The sequence below is a fragment of the Salmo salar genome, chromosome ssa02, assembly GCF_905237065.1.
Source record: "Salmo salar chromosome ssa02, Ssal_v3.1, whole genome shotgun sequence".
Taxonomy (NCBI): Eukaryota; Metazoa; Chordata; class Actinopteri; order Salmoniformes; family Salmonidae; genus Salmo; species Salmo salar.
The window spans coordinates 49419551-49438674 of record NC_059443.1 but is presented as its reverse complement, the minus strand read 5'-3'; positions in this window follow the sequence as shown (position 1 = coordinate 49438674).

Genomic DNA, 19124 nt, shown 5'->3' with positions numbered 1-19124 from the left:
AAAATACTTTAAAGTACTAAAGTAGTTTTTTGTGGTATCTGTACTTTACTTCTTAGATTTGACAACTTTTACTTTACATTCCTAAAGAAAATAATATACTTTATACTGCGTACTGTGGAAGGACCACCAGAGGGCAGGCTGGGCTCACGGATAGTAGCCCAACAAGGCATGTGAGACAAGGTAACCAGACGCAATTAACCTGTTAGGGCTAGGGGGCAGTATTGACACGGCTGGATAAAAAACATACCCGATTTAACCTGTTATGGCTAGGGGGCAGTATTTTCACGGCTGGATAAAAAACGTACCCGATTTAATCTGATTATTAGTCCTGCCCAGAAACTAGAATATGCATATAATTATTAGCTTTGGATAGAAAACACTCCAAAGTTTCTAAAACTGTTTGAATGGTGTCTGTGAGTATAACAGAACTCATTTGGCAGGCCAAAACGTGAGAAGATTCTGTACAGGAAGTACCCTGTCTGACCATTTCTTGAACTTCTTTGCCATCTCTATCCATTACAAAGGATCTCTGCTCTAACGTGACACTTCCTACGTCTTCCATAGGCTCTCAGTGCCCGGGAAAAACCTGAATGTCGTCATTCCAGCCCCAGGCTGAAACACATTATCGCCTTTCTCAAGTGGCCGATCAAGGGACTGTGGGCTTAGGCGCATGCACTGGCCGCCCCCATCTTTGTGATTTTTCCTCTGTTTACCGAAAAGGAGATTCCCGGTCGGAATATTATCGCTTTTTTACGAGATAAATTGCATAGAAATGGATTTTAAACAGCGGTTGACATGCTTCGAAGTACGGTAATGGAATATTTAGAATTTTTTTGTCACAAATTGCGCCATGCGCGCGACCCTGATTTACCATTTCGGATAGTTTCTGGAACGCACGAACAAAACGCCACTATTTGGATATAACGATGGATTATTTTGGACCAAACCAACATTTGTTATTGAAGTAGCAGTCCTGGGAGTGCATTCTGACGAAGACAACAAAAGGTAATCAAACTTTTGTAATAGTAAATCTGATTTTGGTGAAGGCTAACCTTGCCGGGTGTCTAAATAGCTAGCCCGTGATGGCTGGGCTATCTACTGAGAATATTGCAAAATGTGCTTTCACCAAAAAGCTATTTTAAAATCGGACATATCGAGTGCATAGAGGAGTTCTGTATCTATAATTCTTAAAATAATTGTTATGCTTTTTGTGAACGTTTATCGTGAGTAATTTAGTAAATTGTTAGTAAATTCACCGGAAGTTTGCGGGGGGTATGCTAGTTCTGAACGTCACATGCTAATGTAAAAAGCAGTTTTTTGATATAAATATGAACTTGATTGAACAAAACATGCATGTATTGTATAACATAATGTCCTAGGTGTGTCATCTGATGAAGACCATCAAAGGTTAGTGCTGCATTTAGCTGTCTTCTGGGTTTTTGTGACATTATATGCTAGCTTGAAAAATGGGTGTCTGATTATTTCTGGCTGGGTACTCTGCTGACATAATCTAATGTTTTGCTTTCGCTGTAAAGCCTTTTTGAAATCGGACAGTGTGGTTAGATAAAGGAGAGTCTTGTCTTTAAAATGCTGTGAAATAGTCATATGTTTGAAAAATAGACGTTTTTGTATTTTTGAGGAATTTGTAATTCGCGCCACGCCTATCATTGGATATTGGAGCAGGTGTTCCGCTAGCGGAACGTCTAGATGTAAGAGTTAATCTGGTACTACTCCTGCCCAGTAACTAGAATATGCATATAATTATTGGCTTTGGATAGAAAACACTCCAAAGTTTCTAAAACTGTTTGAATGGTGTCTGTGAGTATAACAGAACTCAAATGGCAGGTCAAAACCTGAGAAGATTCTGTACAGGAAGTACCCTGTCTGACCATTTCTTGGCCTTCTTTGCCATCTCTATCCATTACAAAGGACCTCTGCTGTTACGTGACACTTCCTACGGCTGCCATAAGCTCTCAGAAGGCGGCAAAAAGCTGAATCGTGGCTTTGCAGGCTCTGGCTGAAAAAAAGTAGCGCGTTTGGGTAGTGGCTGGTTACAGTACTGTGAGACTCAAGCTCGTGCCCGCGTCGACCGAAAGCTTTGTTTTCTTTCCTCTGTTTACCTAAACGGAGATTCCCGGTCGGAATATTATCGCTTTTTTTACGAGAAAAATGGCATAGAAATGGATTTTAAACAGCGGTTGACATGCTTCGAAGTACGGTAATGGAATATTTAGAATTTTTTTGTCACGAATTGCGCCATGCTCGTAACCCTGATTTACCATTTCGGATAGTATCTGGAACGAATGGGCGAGCGCATTAGCCCCTCTTTTGACCGGGGTGGCCCAGGAAGCCTATTTTGACCTGGATTCCCACGGACTATGGGTGACTAAAAACCGAGATCCTGTCCCGGTACCAGCTGACTGCCAGAGATAGAGCTGTAAAGTTCCATCAGTGGACCTACATGGCTGACCAACCCGTCCGTGCCCAGATCTTCGCTCTAATATGACTGATGAAACAGTGGCTGGAACCCGGAAAGGGAGTAGGACATGTAATAGAGACCCTCATTGTGGACAAGATATTGAGGGAATTACCCAGTGACTTAAAAAACCTGTTGGGGATAGGGGGCAGTATTTGCACGGCCGGATAAAAAACTTACCCGATTTAATCTGGTTACTACTCCTGCCCAGTAACTAGAATATGCATATACTTATTATATATGGATAGAAAACACCCTAAAGTTTCTAAAACTGTTTGAATGGTGTCTGTGAGTATAACAGAACTCATATGGCAGTCAAAACCCTGAGACAAATCCTAACAGGAAGTGGAAATCTGATGTGTGGAATCACTTTCAAGCCTTTGCCATTGAAACACACAGGGGCTTATTAATCATTTAGCACTTCCTAAGGCTTCCACTAGATGTCAACAGTCTTTACAAAGTGGTTGGAGTCTTCTATGGTAACAACTGACCGAAAGAGAGGCTTGGGAAGTTGGTCACAGGGGGAGGGCCATTACTACTATGACGCGGGCGCCCATGGGAACCCTTTTGTTCTGAAACGTTTAGTAAGACAATGCAATCGTCCGCCTTGAATATTATTGAAGCTCTGGTTGAAAAAGGCCCTAAAGATTTATGTTATACAACGTTTGACATGTTTGAACGAACGTAAATATATTTTTTTTGCACATTCGTGACGACAAGTCCAGCGCGCCTCGTACATTATGAGTAGCCTTCGGAACGCGCTAACAAGAAGGAACTATTGGGACATAAATTATTCACTTTTTCGAACAAAACTACATTTGTTGTGGACCTGGGATTCCTGGAAGTGTCTTCTGATGAAGATAATCAAAGGTAAGGGAATATTTACAATAGTATATTTGATTTTAGATGGTTCCAAGATGGCGCTAACATGTATCGCCTAGCCTATTTTTCTGAGCATACCACGTCGTTTATTGCAAAGTGTGATTTCCCAGTAAAGTTATTTTTAAATCTGGCAATTTTTTGGCAGGGTACTCTCCTAGCATAATCTAATGTTTTGCTTTTGCTGTAAAGCCTTTTTGAAATCGGACAACGTGGTTCGATTCAGGAGAGGTGTATCTATAAAATGGTGTAAAATAGTCATATGTTTGAGAAATTGAAGTTATAGCATTTATGAGATATTTGTATTTCACGCAACGCGATTCCACTGGCTGTTGACTAGGGTGGGACGCAAGCATCCCACGTTCCCAGAAAAGGTTAAAAAGGGTTGTGGGTCAAACCAACCCGTTGTCAGCCAACGACATAGCCCAGGCGGTGGAAACATACCGATTTACAGGGGAGTTGTTAACTTGTTATGGATAGGGGGCAGTATTTTCACGGCCGGATAAAAAACATACCCGATTTAATCTGGTTATTACTCCTGCCCAGAAACTAGAATATGCATATAATTAGTAGCTTTGGATAGAAAACATTCCAAAGTTTCTAAAACTGTTTGAATGGTGTCTGTGAGTATAACAGAACTCAAATGGCAAGCCAAAACCTGAGAAGATTCTGTACAGGAAGTACCCTGTCTGACCATTTCTTGGCCTTCTTTGTCATCTCTTTCCAAAACAGAGGATCTCTGCTGTAACGTGACACTTTCTAAGGCTCCCATAGGCTCTCAGAAGGCGCCAGAACGTTGAATGATGACTCTGCAGTCTCTGGCTGAAAAACAGTAGCGCATTTGGTAAGTGGTCGATCTGAGAACAATGAGACCAGTGCGCGCGTGCACGTGAAGAGTCCATTTTACTTTTTCAGTCTTTGAACGAAAACAACGACTCCCGGTCGGAATATTATCGCTATTTTACGAGAAAAATTGCATAAAAATGGATTTTAAACAGCGTTTGACATGCTTCGAAGTACGGTAATGAAATATTTTGAAATTTTTTTGTCACGATACGCGTCCGCGCGTCACCCTTGGTTACCCTTCGGATAGCGTCTTGAACGCACGAACAAAACGCCGCTATTTGGATATAACTATGAATTATTTGGAACCAAACCAACATTTGTTGTTGAAGTAGAAGTCCTGGGAGTGCATTCTGACGAAGAACAGCAAAGGTAATCCAATTTTTCTTATAGTAAATCTGAGTTTGGTGAGTACCAAACTTGGTGGGTGTCAAAATAGCTAGCCTGTGATGGCTGGGCTATCTACTCAGAATATTGCAAAATGTGCTTTCACCAAAAAGCTATTTTAAAATCGGAAACCGCGATTGCATAAATGAGTTCTATATCTATAATTCTTAAAATAATTGTTATGTTTTTTGTGAACGTTTTTCGTGAGTAATTTAGTAAATTCACCGGAAGTGTTCGGTGGGAATGCTAGTTCTGAACGTCACATGCTAATGTAAAAAGCAGTTTTTTGATATAAATATGAACTTGATTGAACAAAACATGCATGTATTGTATAACATAATGTCCTAGGAGTGTCATCTGATGAAGATCATCAAAGGTTAGTGCTGCATTTTAGCTGTGGTTTTGGTTTTTGTGACATTATATGCTAGCTTGAAAAATGGGTGTCTGATTATTTCTGGCTGGGTACTCTGCTGACATAATCTAATGTTTTGCTTTCGTTGTAAAGCCTTTTTGAAATCGGACAGTGGTTAGATTAACAAGAGTCTTGTCTTTAAAATGGTGTAAAATAGTCATATGTTTGAGAAATTGAAATTATAGCATTTTTTAGGTATTCGTATTTCGCGCCACGCCCTATCATTGGATATTGAAGTGGTGTTCCGCTAGCGGAACGTCTAGATGTAAGAGGTTAAAAGGGGACAAGAAGGAACGGAAGGATTCTGCAAATCCCGTACCACGACTCGCCCCGGCACGTCCGCCACCGAAACCTCCAAACCCCCTCCGGAGGTGGGAGAAGTCATCCCCCACACAGCAGGGTCGGTGTTATAAATGTCAGTCTCCAGACCATTATGCCCCACAATGTCCTAGCAAGGACGAGTCCATGGTCACGGAGTCATCGCTGCCCATCGCATGCATCCCGATTCGAGAGGGCAGGATCAACACTGTTGGTTAGCAGAAATAGCCCCAGCCCCAGAGATTCCGGTTCGAGTAGAAGGACAAGATGTGGTAGCCATTCTCGACTCGGGAAGTATGGTTACGTTAGTAGAGGAGCGGATGGTGACCTCAGCAACACTGCTACCAGACAAAGTAGCAGTGTCCTGTATCCATGGAGACACCCACTATTACCCCACCGTGAATCTGTCTATACTTACTCCAAAAGGAAGGTGTACAGTCAGGGCAGGGAAAGTACCCCAGCTGAAGGTGCCATTATTGATCGGGAGAGACTGTCCTCTATATAAAGAGCTGCGGCAGATGACGTTATGTATGGGAAGAAGGGGGACAGGAAAGAAGAAAAAAAACAAATCCAAGCCCGAGGTAGTAGTCCTACAAGGAGACGTAGCCTGGTTCTTGTCCTCTGGAGCAGAGGAAGAAATAGAGACCCAACGTTTACGACAGATATTCCAGGAAACCACCGATGAAGACACCTGCGAAGGGTTATACACGACGCAGGAAGGAAGGAGCAACCAGGCGCAAAGAGATATATTTGAAGCCCCATCCAAGGAGGGAACCTGGAAGGGATTCTCCTTGGTCACCCCTGGAGGGGATGGAGAACAACCTCCACCCATCTACCGAGGTCGACCTGCCCCAGGAATTAAAGGGACAGTTTGGCACCTCGCAGCATGGAGACCCAGACCTAAGGGAGGCCATGAGGAAGGTGAAGGTGAAGGTGATCGACGGGAGGAACGTCGACGGATCAGGTGAGCCCCCTCTTCCTTACTATGCAATCAAGCGGGGTCTCTTATATTGGGTCGTGCAACGAAGGGGGGAAATCCAGGAATTACTAACGGTGCCTAGACCATACAGGGATACAGTCCTACAGTTAGCCCATTCCCACGTCCTAGGAGGACACCTGGCACGGGACAAGACTATCGACAGAATCATGCAGAGTTTTATTGGCCCCGTGTCACCCGGGATGTGGCCAGGAATTGTAGGACGTGTGATCAATGTCAGCGTACAGCTCCACGTCCACACCTACGTAACCCTTTGATTCCTCTCCCCATCATAGAGACCCCCTTTCAGGTTCAACAGATATGTACAAGCATATTCCACCATCAAACAGACGGGTTGTGCGAACGCTTGAACAAAACGATTAAAAGCATGTTGAGAAGAGTGGTGTCCAGAGATGGGAAAAACTGGGACATGCTTCTCCCACACTTAATGTTTGCCCTGCGAGAAGTACCCCAGGCGTCCACTGGATTCTCCCCGTTTGAATTGCTCTACGGCAGACCCTGTCGAGGGATCCTCGACTTAGCCAAGGAGACCTGGGAGACCCAACCATGACCCTTTCGATCCACAATAGAACATGTTACAGGAGTCCCGTGTGGCTCAGTTGGTAGAGCATGGCATTTGCAATGCCAGGGTTGTGGGTTCGATTCCCATGGGGGACCAGTACGAAAAAAACTTGACTCGTTTATTCCACCTTTCTGCTTTAGAGTGACACCAGATGACTTGGTCCGCTCACAGTACATTTTCCCTGACATCAAAAAGTACCCGTTACATTTTGAATGGTTAGCAGAACAAGGAAATGGTCCAATTCACGCACGTATCAAGACAACATCTGTAACGGCTCTCGTCGGAATGAGTGGACCAAAGCGCAGCGTGGAAAGTGTTCATGATTTTTATTGATCAACGAAACACTCGAACAAAGTAACAAAATGAAAGCGAACAGTTCTGTCAGGTAACAGATACTAAACAGAAAATAACTAACCACAAAACACAGGTGGGAAAAGGCTGCCTAAGTATGATTCCCAATCACAGACAACGATAGACAGCTGCCTCTGATTAGGAACCATACTAGGCCAAAAACAAAGAAATAGACAACATAGAATGCCCACCCCACATCACACCCTGACCTAACCAAAATAGAGAAATAAAACGGCTCTCTAAGGTCAGGGCGTGACAGTACCCTCCCCCCAAAGGTGCGGACCCCCGGCCGCAAACCTGAACCTATAGGGGAGGGTCTGGGTGGGCATCTACCCTTGGTGGCTGCTCCGGTTCAGGGCGTAGCCCCCGCTCCGCCCGCTGAGCCCTCCGCTTTTGTGTAACCGGACCGTGGATCGTTGCCGGAGGAACCGGACCGTGGATCATTGCTGGAAGCTCCGAACTGGGAACCCCCACTGGAGGCTATAAACTGCCGACCGACGCTGGAGGCTCTGGACTGCAGACTGTTGCTGGAGGCTCTGGACTGCAGACTGTCGCTGGAGACTCTGGACTGCAGACTGTCGCTGGAGACTCTGGACTGCAGACCGTCGCTGGAGACTCTGGACTGCAGACCGTCGCTGGAGACTCTGGACTGCAGACCGTCGCTGGAGACTCTGGACTGCAGACCGTCGCTGGAGACTCTGGACTGGGGACCGTCGCTGCAGGCTCCGTGCCATGGATCATTGCTACAGGCTTCTCGCCATGGATCATCACTGGAGGCTTCGTGCCATGGATCATCACTGGAGGCTCCGGGCCATGGATCATCACTGCAGGCTCCGGGCCATGGATTATCACGGAAGCTCTGGGCCATGGATTATTACTGGAGGCTTCATGCCATGGATCATCACTACAGGCTCCGGGCCATGGATCATCACTGGAGGCTTCGTGCCATGGATCATCACTACAGGCTCCGGGCCATGGATAATCACTGGAGGCTTCGTGCCATGGATCATCACGACAGGCTCCGGGCCATGGATCATCACTGGAGGTTTCGTGCCATGGATCATCACTGGAGGCTTCATGCCATGGATCATCACTGGAGGCTTCGTGCCATGGATCATCACTGGAGGCTTCGGACCATGGATCGTCACTGGAGGCTTCGTACATGGAGCCGCAACAGGTCTCACCGGACTGGGGAGAGGCACTGGAGACCGGGTGCGCGGAGCTAGCACAGGATATACTGGGCCGTGGAGGCGCACTGGAGGTCTGGAGCGTAGGGCTGGCACAACCTGTCCTGACTGGATGCTTACTTTAGCCCGGCAAGTGCGGGGCGCTGGCACGGACGAAGTGGGCTGTGAAGGCGCACTGGCAACACAGTGCGTAGAGCTGGCGCAGGATATCCTGGACCGAGGAGACGCACCGGAGACCAGGAGCGCTGAGCCGGCACAATCCGTCCTGGCTGAATGCTCACTTTAGCCCGGCAAATGCGGGGCGCAGGCAACGAGCGCACCGGGCTGTGAATGCGCACCGGAGATATGGCGTGCATCACCGCATAACACGGTGCCTGACTGGTCACACGCTCCCCACGGTAAGCACGGGGAGTTGGCTCAGGTCTTAACCCTGACTCCGCCAATCTCCCCGTGTGCCCCCCCTCCCAACATTTTTGGGGGGGAGCTGCCTCTCGGGCTTCCGTTGTTGCCGTGCTAATTCCTCGTAACGTCGCCGTTCTGCTCTCGCTGCTTCTATCTCCTCCTTCGGACGGCGATACTCCCCGGCCTGCCTCCAGGGTCCTTTCCCGTCTAGGATTTCCTCCCAGGTCCATTCGTCCTGACCACGCTGCTTGGTCCTTTGGAGGTGGTTAGTTCTGTAACGGCTCTCGTCGGAATGAGTGGACCAAAGCGCAGCGTGGAAAGTGTTCATGATTTTTATTGATCAACGAAACACTCGAACAAAGTAACAAAACGAAAGCGAACAGTTCTGTCAGGTAACAGATACTAAACAGAAAATAACTAACCACAAAACACAGATGGGAAAAGGCTGCCTAAGTATGATTCCCAATCACAGACAACGATAGACAGCTGCCTCTGATTAGGAACCATACTAGGCCAAAAACAAAGAAATAGACAACATAGAATGCCCACCCCACATCACACCCTGACCTAACCAAAATAGAGAAATAAAACGGCTCTCTAAGGTCATGGCGTGACAACATCCCTGGCCATCTTTACTGACTCTGATCTGGCAGATGCACTAAACACACATGCTTCATTTGTAAATGATCTCTGAGTGTTGGAGTGTGGCCCTGGCTATCTGTAAAAAAAATAAAAAAATAAAATGGTACAGTCTGATTTGCTTAATATAAGACATTTTAAATGGTTTATACTTTTTATACTTAAGTATATTTGAGAAATTACATTTACTTTTGATACTTAAGTATATTTAAAACCAAATTACTCAAGTAGTATTTTACTGGGTGACTTTCACTTGAGTCATTTTCTATTAAGGTACAGTATCTTTACAGTCACTGACAATGACCAAAATGAAAAAGGTGGAGTTTTAGAAGGGGTTCTGAAAGACACTCATGGGGGTGTCCACTGAAAGTTGACTAGCAATGAACAACAACTGGAACCTAAAAAACAGCCACCATGAGCACCCACTAAATTAGCCTAAGAAGAGGAAAGCAAAAGAAAAACCCACACCAAATTTAAAGACAGTAAGAAAACCAAAAAGTGGAGCAAAATGAAAACAGGGAAGATCAGATAAAGGATTGGTTTTTAGAAATCAAAATAGGGACCGCCAACTAAAGGTGTTAACCCTCCACATCTCTCAAGCCAAGTGGAGCACTGGGCCAGCCGCTCTTAAATATCACCTGTGCCAACATAGGTGAAACACCTTCTGACTAACGAGATGACAAGCCAGCAAAGGTGTAACACATACTGACTAATGAGGTGACACATTTACATTACATTTAAGTCATTTAGCAGACGCTCTTATCCAGAGCGACTTACAAAATGGTGCATTCACCTTATGATATCCAGTGGAACAACCACTTTACAATAGTGCATCTAAATCTTTTAAGGGGGGGGGTTAGAAGGATTACTTTATCCTATCCTAGGTATTCCTTAAAGAGGTGGGGTTTCAGGTGTCTCCGGAAGGTGGTGATTGACTCCGCTGTCCTGGCGTCGTGAGGGAGCTTGTTCCACCATTGGGGTGCCAGAGCAGCGAACAGTTTTGACTGGGCTGAGCGGGAACTGTGCTTCCTCAGAGGTAGGGGGGCCAGCAGGCCAGTGGTGGATGAACGCAGTGCCCTTGTTTGGGTGTAGGGCCTGATCAGAGCCTGAAGGTATGGAGGTGCCGTTCCCTTCACAGCTCCGTAGGCAATCACCATGGTCTTGTAGCGGATGCGAGCTTCAACTGGAAGCCAGTGGAGAGAGCGGAGGAGCGGGGTGACGTGAGAGAACTTGGGAAGGTTGAACACCAGACGGGCTGCGGCGTTCTGGATGAGTTGTAGGGGTTTAATGGCACAGGCAGGGAGCCCAGCCAACAGCGAGTTGCAGTAATCCAGACGGGAGATGACAAGTGCCTGGATTAGGACCTGCGCCGCTTCCTGTGTGAGGCAGGGTCGTACTCTGCGAATGTTGTAGAGCATGAACCTACAGGATCGGGTCACCGCCTTGATGTTAGTGGAGAACGACAGGGTGTTGTCCAGGATCACGCCAAGGTTCTTAGCACTCTGGGAGGAGGACACAAGGGAGTTGTCAACCGTGATGGCGAGATCATGGAACGGGCAGTCCTTCCCCGGGAGGAAGAGCAGCTCCGTCTTGCCGAGGTTCAGCTTGAGGTGGTGATCCGTCATCCACACTGATATGTCTGACAGACATGCAGAGATGCGATTCGCCGCCTGGTTATCAGAAGGGGGAAAGGAGAAGATTAATTGTGTGTCGTCTGCATAGCAATGATAGGAGAGACCATGTGAGGATATGACAGAGCCAAGTGACTTGGTGTATAGCGAGAATAGGAGAGGGCCTAGAACAGAGCCCTGGGGGACACCAGTGGTGAGAGCGCATGGTGCGGAGACAGATTCTCGCCACGCCACCTGGTAGGAGCGACCTGTCAGGTAGGACGCAATCCAAGCGTGGGCCGCGCCGGAGATGCCCAACTCGGAGAGGGTGGAGAGGAGGATCTGATGGTTCACAGTATCAAAGGCAGCAGATAGGTCTAGAAGGATGAGAGCAGAGGAGAGAGAGTTAGCTTTAGCAGTGCGGAGAGCCTCCGTGACACAGAGAAGAGCAGTCTCAGTTGAATGCCCAGTCTTGAAACCTGACTGATTAGGATCAAGAAGGTCATTCTGAGAGAGATAGCAGGAGAGCTGGCCAAGGACGGCACGTTCAAGAGTTTTGGAGAGAAAAGAAAGAAGGGATACTGGTCTGTAGTTGTTGACATCGGAGGGATCGAGTGTAGGTTTTTTTCAGAAGGGGTGCAACTCTCGCTCTCTTGAAGACGGAAGGGACGTAGCCAGCGGTCAAGGATGAGTTGATGAGCGAGGTGAGGAAGGGGAGAAGGTCTCCGGAAATGGTCTGGAGAAGAGAGGAGGGGATAGGGTCAAGTGGGCAGGTTGTTGGGCGGCCGGCCGTCACAAGACGCGAGATTTCATCTGGAGAGAGAGGGGAGAAAGAGGTCAAAGCACAGGGTAGGGCAGTGTGAGCAGGACCAGCGGTGTCGTTTGACTTAGCAAACGAGGATCGGATATCGTCAACCTTCTTTTCAAAATGGTTGACGAAGTCATCCGCAGAGAGGGAGGAGGGGGGGGAGGAGGATTCAGGAGGGAGGAGAAGGTAGCAAAGAGCTTCCTAGGGTTAGAGGCAGATGCTTGGAATTTAGAGTGGTAGAAAGTGGCTTTAGCAGCAGAGACAGAAGAGGAGAATGTAGAGAGGAGTGAGTGAAAGGATGCCAGGTCCGCAGGGAGGCGAGTTTTCCTCCATTTCCGCTCGGCTGCCCGGAGCCTTGTTCTGTGAGCTCGTAGTGAGTCGTCGAGCCACGGAGCAGGAGGGGAGGACCGAGCCGGCCTGGAGGATAGGGGACAGAGAAAATCAAAGGATGCAGAAAGGGAGGAGAGGAGGGTTGAGGAGGCAGAATCAGGAGATAGAAATCAACTGTGGGAGCAATTATTAGGAGATGGAAGACATACAACACCACTGATAATCTCCCTCGATCTGGGGCTCCACGCAAGATCTCACCCCGTGGGGTCAAAATGATCACAAGAACGGTGAGCAAAAATCCCAGAACCACACGGGGGGACCTAGTGAATGACCTGCAGAGAGCTGGGACCAAAGTAACAAAGCCTACCATCAGTAACACACTACGCCGCCAGGGACTCAAATCCTGCAGTGCCAGACGTGTCCCCCTGCTTAAGCCAGTACATGTCCAGGCCTGTCTGAAGTTTGCTAGAGAGCATTTGGATGATCCAGAAGAGGATTGGGAGAATGTCATATGGTCAGATGAAACCAAAATAGAACTTTTTGGTAAAAACTCAACTCGTCGTGTTTGGAGGACAAAGAATGCTGAGTTGCATCCGAAGAACACCATACCTACTGTGAAGCATGGGGGTGGAAACATCATGCTTTGGGGTTGTTTTTCTGCAAAGGGACCAGGATGACTGATCCGTGTAAAGGAAAGAATGAATGGGGCCATGTATCGTGAGATTTTGAGTGAAAACCTCCTTCCATCAGCAAGGGCATTGAAGATGAAACGTGGCTGGGTCTTTCAGCATGACAATGATCCCAAACACACCGCCCGGGCAACGAAGGAGTGGCTTCGTAAGAAGCATTTCAAGGTCCTGGAGTGGCCTAGCCAGTCTCCAGATCTCAACCCCATAGAAAATCTTTGGAGGGAGTTGAAAGTCCGTGTTGCCCAGCGACAGCCCCAAAACGTCACTGCTCTAGAGGAGATCTGCATGGAGGAATGGGCCAAAATACCAGCAACAGTGTGTGAAAACCTTGTGAAGACTTACAGAAAACGTTTGACCTGTGTCATTGCCAACAAAGGGTATATAACAAAGTATTGAGAAACTTTTGTTATTGACCAAATACTTATTTTCCACCATAATTTGCAAATAAATTCATAAAGAATCCTACAATGTGATTTTCTGGATTTTTTTTCTCATTTTGTCTGTCATAGTTGAAGGGTACCTATGATGAAAATTACAGGCCTCTCTCATCTTTTTAAGTGGGTGAACTTGCACAATTGGTGGCTGACTAAATACTTTTTTGCCCCACTGTAAATCTGAGAGTCCTTAAGGTGCCTTTTGGCAAACTCCAAGAGGGCTGTCATGTGCCTTTTACCGAGGAGTGGCTTCTGTCTGGGCCTGATTGGTGGAGTGCTGCAGAGATGGTTGTCCTTCTGGAAGGTTCTCCCATCTCCACAGAGGAACTCTGTCAGAGTAGCCATTGGGTTCTTGGTCCCCTCCTTTTCCAAGGCCCTTTTCCCCAGATTGCTCAGTTTGGCCGGGCGGCCAGCTCTAGGAAGTCTTGTTGGTTCCAAACTTATTCCATTTAAGATTGATGGAGGCCACTGTGTTCTTGGGGACCTTCAATGCTGCTGACATTTTTTGGTGCCCTTCCCCAGATCTGTGCCTCGACACAATCCTGTCTCGGAGCTCTACGGACAAATTCCTTCGACCTCATGGCTTGGTTTTTGCTCTGACATGCACTATCAACTGTGGTACCGTATATAAACAGGTGTGCCTTTCCAAATCATGTCCAATCAATTGAATGTACCACAGGTGGACTCCAATCAAGTTGTAGAAACATCTCAATAATGATCAATGGAAACAGGATGCACCTGAGCTCAATTTTGAGTCTCATAGCAAAGGGTCTGAATACTGATGTGAATATGTATTTCTGTTTTAAATATTTTCTACATTTGCAAAAGTTTCTAAAAACCTGTTTTCGCTTTGTCATTCATGGGGTTTTGTGTGTAGATTGATGAGGATTTTCATAGGACAAAATAATTGTGCAAAGTGCAAAAATGACCATACACGCAATCATATTCTGGACAGCTTTATTTAATTTGAGACAATTCTTCAACCATGTGCAATAGAAGATGAGTCGGTCTGTCACCATAGTGACCGAAGTTCAGATGGAAACGCCAAACACATTCATTTTCAATCTCTTTATTTCTCCTCCTCTTAGACTCTTGCCAGCTGACATTGTATCCCAATACAGTAAATTAACTTGTGTCTGTGCCGCGAATTTCCCTATTCATTCCATCCAGTCAGACTTATCAACCACTTTCAGGTACTGTGTAGAGAGCGTCTGTCTGGTGCCTGCGTCTACTGGGAGGTAGAGTGGAGTGGGCAATCCGCTAATATAGCAGTGCCAAATGAAGAGATCAGGAAAGTAGGTGATCAGCATTGTTTTGGGATGAATGAGCAGTGCTGGATGATATACTGCTCCCCTTCGCTCTGCACATGTTTCTTCCACAATAATGGAGAATGCACTCATTTCAGTGTTCCTCGTTCTTCTGGAGTAGTAGTGTATCTGAAACCACAGTGCAGGAACTCTGTCCTTCTACAGCATCTGACACAATGACCCTCCTCCACAAATTCCAGACCACATTCACTCAGCCCCTATATCCTGGGTTATGGCTTGATTCAGCATCGTTTGTAAGGATAGTAATACCTATTCAGTGATAAACCTACTATCTGGTATCAACGCATTGTGAGCTTTACTTGGAGGCCTTGTGACTATAAGAGATCAACTGTTTTACCTTAGTTAGGCTACATGTTTGCACATGCCACACACATACACCATAATTCAAAATGAAGGTCCTATTATTGTAAAGAATTTATGGATAGCTTCACATGTTTTAAAAAGTAGTTGCTCTCATGGCTCTGGATAAGAGCGTCTGCTAAATGACTTAAATGTAATGTAATGAATGTTCAATATACAAAAATCAGACAGTATTTGCCTGTGAAAATGTAATGCACTTACTCCATAGATGGTATTGATTGAGTGTGTCGAAACCTGTCTTTGTTTAAAAAATTAATATTATGAAAATATAGATACTTTCATATGTGACTGGCAGGTGGCGCCATTGGTTATGGTATTACAGTTCTCAATTCTGTCTTGAAGTCGATTGTCATGTTTGCAGCAATTTTCATCAGAACTAACACATCTGAATCACAGGAGATTGGTGGCACCTTAATTGGGGAGGACAGCTCGTGGTGATGCCTGGAGCAGAATTAGTGGAATGGTATGAAATACAACTTGGGTTCCTGAGCGGCACAGCGGTCTAAGACACAGCATCTCAATGCTAGAGGCGTCACTGGTTTGAATCCAAGCTGTATCACAACCAGCAGTGATTGGGAGTCCCATAGGGTGGCGCACAATTGGTCAAGCATCGTCTGGGTTTGGCTGGTATAGGCCGCCATTGTAAATAAAAATGTTTTTAACTGACTTGCCTAGTTAAATAAAGGTTACACACACACACACATGATTTCCATGTGTTTGATGCCATTCCATTTGCTCTGTTCCGGCCATTATTATGAGCCATCCTCCCCTCAGCAACCTCCTGTGGTCTGAATAGCCATGAGGAAATTTACTTGAGGTACAGCATACTACACTTCTAAAATATCCTTTAATAGCGTCATCATTCTGCATTGCACACCACACATTTACCCCAAATCAATTATGGACTTGTAAAAAAAATACAATCACTTATATATGTCAAACCATTCATAACAAGCATTCTCTTTAACACAAATTCTAACCAAAGATACAACGACACAGCTTTATTCTATTCCTTAAATATCTCAAAGTACCTGCTGTCCTAATCTTTGCCTTAACAAAACATTGGTAACACTTTATAATAATTATCATGAATAAGCATTAATAAACTATTTATAAACAATTACACATTTATTTGTAAACATTTATAAACGTGAATAAGCCTTTATAAAGGCTCATAATGCTCAATTACAGTATTTTAAATGATTGAATTTTAAAAAATGTATTACTGTACAACATACATGGAAATAACTAGAAAATCGTAGTTTAAAAGAGCAACACACTGTGTTGTGTTTCTTTCAATGCTGAAGGCAATGCATCAAGAACTGATGGCCCATCGACATCATCCAATCAGTTCCTGATGCAGTATCATCAACATCAGAAAGCTCTGCATTCAGTCATGGAAACCGGGGTTCCATTCGGGCTCAAAAAGAACCAACTGCAAGTGAGCAAATGAGTAGTACATGTTTAAAACAAGATTAGGAGAGGAAATGGATGAGTTGTAGAGAAAAAGAGACACCCCACTTAATTGGATAGTGCCCATAGTTGCTCTATAGTGGCTCAAACTATCAACTGTAGCTTTGTTGATATGCCACGACCTGCCAGTGTTAGGGTTAGACTTAGCAGTACGGCTAGGTATAGAATTGGAGTTATGAGGCCATATATATATATATTTATTTACCTGGGATGGAAAGGGAGGTTGGGACTGGGGTAGGTGGAGGCGAGGGACTGAGCTGTTCTTTGTAAAAAAATAAATATATCTATATATATGTATCAATGTTGCAACTGCAAATTTGAAATCTGTAATAAAAAATAAACCAAAAAATAGAGTTATGGATATGGTTAGTGGATAGTTAAACAATTTGTTTATAGTTTGGTAGGGGACTATCCCATGTTAAGTGCTAACACCAGTGACAATTTTGAAGGCAGGACACTGGGGCGGCAGGTCATCTCTTTTGACGCCTTGGAGACTGGGCGCCTCTCCAAAAGCTTGTTCCAGCCAGGGACCTACTGTACTGGACTGTACTGTGGTGCAGGAGAGGCAAACAGCTGCGTTTAGCAGAACCCCAGTAGCCACTGTGAGAGGGAACACTGAACTGCTCACAGTTGCCAGCTGAGATTAGGCCAAATCACAGCAACTCATCGGACGGCTGATCAAGTTGGACTTTGATCCATTCCGTGGAGGTGTAGGAGACTTTGTTGACTGTTTATACTCACAGGGAGATTCTCATTTGGGCAAAAGACTCTCCTCTCTCCTCCGTGACCCGGAAACCGATAAGTGGTTGAGTGGTCGAGGAGAGTATCAGTTAGTTAGTTAGTAGGCAAACGGAGGAGTGTCCTTGCCTCCTCGATAGCCTCCTCCCTCTGAAGAAGCACAAGAGTATCCTACCTGATTCCTTCGTGGAAGAGTTATGGGATCTGCCACACCCCCTTTGAATCTGCTGTTGTTTACTTGGAGGATAAAAGGATGCACATATTTAAAAATGATATGCAACTTATCCCTTTATCTATAAAATGTCTTGGACAACTAGCTAAATGTCTTTTTACTACTTTACACATTTAATTTGGGATTCCACCCCTGTAAACATAATTTGCATGATGACGTGCAAGTAAAGAAGGATGGTCTCATTTCATACAAGTGCATTTGTTTCGACATTTCCTCTCCTCCCCTTCTCTCCTCGGGTTACCTTTAACTTTTTTCAAAAGGAGGCGAGGAGAGGACTGAGGAGTTGAGAAAACCAATAGAGAATCTCCCATAGGCTCCAACATGGGCTCCTGAGACAGAAACAGCGGTTGCACATACCAGCCATTTCTGCCTGGCTCGAGTTACAATAATATTTGTGTGAGGTACACATGATGTGTAAGTGGTGTTCATCCACCCCATGATTGAAATGTCTATTTTTCAGCAAAATTATTGCAGAGGTATAGTGTACATAAATCTTAGTTAGGATAAGACAGATACAGTTGAAGTCGGAAGTTTACATACACTTAGGTTGGAGTCATTAAAACTCGTTTTTCAGCGACTCCACCAATTTCTTGTTAACAAACTATTGTTTTGGCAAGTCGGTTAGGACATCTACTTTGTGCATGACACAAGTAATTTTTCCAACAATTGTTTACAGACAGATTATTTCACTTATAATTCACTGTATCACAATTCCAGTGGGTCAGAAGTTTACATACACTAAGTTGATTGTGAATTTAAACAGCTTGGAAAATTCCAGAAAATGATGTCATGGCTTTAGAAGCTTCTGAAAATTGGAGGTGTACCTGTGGATGTATTTCAAGGCCTACCTTCAAACTCAGCGCCTCTTTGCTTGACATCATGGGAAAACCAAAAGAAATAAGCCAAGACCTCAGAAAAAAAATTGTAGACCTCCACAATTCTGGTTCATCCTTGGGAGCAATTTCCAAATGCCTGAAGGTACCACGTTCATCTGTACAAACAATAGTATGCAAATATGAACACCATGGGACCACGCAGCCATCATAGCGCTCAGGAAGAAGATACATTCTGTCTCCTAGAGATGAACGTACTTTGGTGCGAAAGTGCAAATCAATCCCAGAACAATAGCAAAGGACCTTGTGAAGATGCTGGAGGAAATAGGTACAAAAGTATCTGTATCCACAGTAAAACGAGACCTATATCAACATAACCTGAAAGGCCGCTCACAGCAAGGAAGAAGCCACTGCTCCAAAACTGTCATAAAAAAGCCAGACTACGGTTTGCAACAGCACATGGGGACAGAGATCGTACTTTTTGGAAAAATGTCCTCTGGTCTGATGAAACAAAAATAGAACTGTTTGGAGATAATGACCATCTTTATGTTTGGGGGAAAAAGGGGGCCGCTTGCAAGCCGAAGAACACCATCCCAACCGTGAAGCACGGGGGTGGCAGCATCATGTTGTGGGGTACTTTGCTGCAGGAGGGACTGGTGCACTTCACAAAAAAGATGGCATCATGAGGTAGGAAAATTATGTGGATATATTGAAGCAACATCAGCCAGGAAGTTAAAGCTTGGTCGCAAATGGGTCTTCCAAATGGACAATGACCCCAAGCATACTTACAAAGTTGTGGCAAAATGGCTTAAGGACAACAAAGTCAAGGTATTGGA